Source organism: Muntiacus reevesi, chromosome 8 (assembly GCF_963930625.1).
Source record: "Muntiacus reevesi chromosome 8, mMunRee1.1, whole genome shotgun sequence".
Lineage (NCBI taxonomy): Eukaryota > Metazoa > Chordata > Mammalia > Artiodactyla > Cervidae > Muntiacus > Muntiacus reevesi.
Genome location: NC_089256.1, coordinates 2,884,768 through 2,887,986, shown reverse-complemented (window position 1 = coordinate 2,887,986; position 3,219 = coordinate 2,884,768).

Sequence of the window (3,219 nt, the reverse complement as noted above, 5' to 3'; positions counted from 1 at the left end):
ACTGTTCTCCATAGTGGCTGTACTAGTTTGCATTCCCACCAACAGTGTAAGAGAGTTCCATTTTCTCCACACCCTTTCCAGCATTTATTGTTTGTAGACTTTTGGATAGCAGCCATTCTGACCGGTGTGAGATGGTACCTCATTGTGATTTTGATCTGCATTTCTCTGATAATGAGTGATATTGAGCATCTTTTCATGTGTTTGTTAGCCATCTGAATGTCTTCTTTGGAGAAATGTCTGTTTAGTTCTTTGGCCATATTTTGATTGGGTCATTTATTTTTCTGATATTGAGCTGCATGAGTTGCTTGTATATTTTTGAGATTAATTCTTTGTCAGTTGTTTCATTTGCTATTATTTTCTCCCATTATGAAAGTTGTCTTTTCACCTTGCTTATAGTTTCCTTCACTGTGCAAAAGCTTTTAAGTTTAATTATGTCCCATTTGTTTGTTTTTGCTATTATTCCCAATATTCTGGGAGGTGGGTCATAGAGGATCCTGCTGTGATTTATGTCAGAGAGTGTTTTGCCTATGTTTTCCTCTAGGAGTTTTATAGTTTTGGGTCTTACATTTAGGTCTTTAATCCATTTTGAGTTTATTTTTGTGTATGGTGTTAGAAAGTGTTCTAGTTTCATTCTTTCACAGGTGGTTGACCAGTTTTCCCAGCAGCACTGGTTAAAGAGATTGTCTTTTCTCCATTGTATGTTTTTGCCTCTTTGTTGAAGATAAGTTGTCCATAGGTGTGTGGATTTATCTCTGGGGTTTCTATTCTGTTCCACTGATCTATATTTCTGTCTTTGTGCCAGTGCCATACTGTCTTGATGACTATAGCTTTATAGTATCTTGATGACTGTTTGTAGGCTTTTTGATGATGTATGTTTTCTAACTCTTTAACCAAGTCTGTCTCATAAGACAATTTGTTTATTGAGAATAGGATCTAATTTTTCTTCATTACTGTGCTTAGTACTGGCACACAGTAGCATGTATTCATTCATTCATCTGTTCATTCAAAACATACCCACTGTGTGCTTACTATGTTTAGGCACTGTTCTACATGCTGGTAAGACAGATATATCAGTGAAAAAACAAATAAATGTCTGTCAATGATGTAGTTTTTACCCTCATGTAAAGAAAGAGATAATAAACACATAATAGGGAAGAGTGTAAAAAGAAAATAAATAAGGAAAGGTAACTAAGAGGAACCAAGAAGGAGAAGGTAGACTGAAACTTTGAGGAGATGAGTCTTGGGGAGGCCTTGCTAAGATGATGTTTGAGCAAAGATTTGAAAATGGTAAGGGAGAGGTAGTCATGCTGTGTGAGGGAGCTATGTCTGGGAAGAAAAACAGGAACTGCAAAGACCCTGGGGCTAGAACATATCAGAAGTGTTGGAAGGGGGCAAGAGGAATTGAGCAGGAGTTCAGTAACTGTGAGTACGAATAGTAAGAGATGAAACCTGAAAGGGGTAACAAGCAATGAGTAGGACAGACAGATAATCAGTGTGACTCTGTAGAGCCTAGTATCAACTTTGGCCTTGAGAATGTTATGATGAGTGAAATAAGCCAGTCACAGAAGGGTAAATACTATATGATTCCACTTGTATCTAAAATAGTCAAAATCATAGAAGCAAAGAAGAGAATGGTGGTTGCCAGAGGCCGAGTCAAGACAGGAAGGCAGAACTACTGACAACAAGGGAGAAATTTCTGTTTTGCAAGACAAGTTCTAAAGATCTGCTGTACAGCATTGTTTCTGTAGATAATACTACTCTGTTGTATACTCAAAAATCTGTTAAGAGGGTAGATTTCACGTTTCATGTTCTTACCACAATTAGAAGAGAGAGAGAGCATGTGCCACTTGGATGGCTACAAGCAGAGCAGTGACAAGACTGGATGTAAGTTTTGAAAGGGATTGCAGACACTGAGTGAAACTAAACTAAGGGAGATGGGTGGGAAAATAAGTCACCAAGTGTGAAGGTCAGTTTAGATTCTAATGCAATAGTCAAGCAGATGATGCTGGTTTCAACTGGGTTGGTAACAGTAAAAGAAAGTTAGTTTCAAAATCAATTTTTGATTGTAGAGTCAACAAAATTTAGTGGTTTGAATGTGGGTATAAGAGTGGGAAAAAGTAAGTCAAAGATATTTATTCAATGAATATTTGTTGAATGAATGAAAAGTAAAGTCTTGGAAACACGTATAATAGCCTTGGGAGTTGAAAGGAAGGGAGGGGTTAAATGAAATAGAGGAGGAGGAAAAACAACCAGACAGCCAAGAAACTGAAAAGACAGACTCCTTAGGGGGTGGAGGAGGAGAGGAGTCTGCAAAAGGAAACTGATAAAAGTCAGAGAAACAGGAAAACATCTACATAAAAGAGACTTGGAAAAGGGAGGAGGAAACCTGAGAAAAGGTCATTGATTTTTAGCACTGGGAATATGAGTTTAATATCACACTTTAGATGAGGGCAGGAAAGACTGTAAGAAACAAATAAAATGAGGGTTTGGAGGACCCTGTGAAATAAAGCTTTCATTCTTTCATTCTGTGGCTCTTCAACTAAATCAGAGCTTTCCTGCCCATGTCAGGAGTCTGCCTTTCTAATTGTAGAGGGAGTAAGTTACCACCAGTCTGAAGGTCCTGTCTATATATGGTGGGTCCAGCTTGTGACTCAAGCTATTTTCTTTTCAAAATCTTCAGGCTGCAACTTGTGGGGAACAATTTCCAAAGTGACTTTTCAAGAGCTGGAAATCCAAACAAAACCCATATGAGAAAAGAAAGTGAGTTGCTTAACATATGGTAAGCAAAATAGATTTCTTCATCCAACAAAAACAATTATGTATCACAGGGGAAATGTGCCTGGGTTATCTTCTGAAGGTTTTTACTTCTTTGGCTTCAAAAACCCTTTATTTATGAATCCTGGTTCTCATTCAGCACTTCTAGACAAAGTACCATTTAAAAAAAAAAAAAAAAACCTTCATTATATGTTTTACTCATCTGAGCATGATTATATAGAATCTTCTCTTGGCAGCTATGACTTGTGAAATCCTTGTACCTAGCAGAATGATGTCAGATGTAAAACTAAATGCAGCCAGATTAAAAGCTGGGAGCGCAGGCCAGGACAGTAAAGCGAGCCAGAGAGTATGCAAGTATTCCAAAGATGATCCTGGCAGATGTTTTGTGACTAGTCGCACTGATTGGGACAGAGCTCTCTAGGCCATGAGTCACCCTCCAAAGTC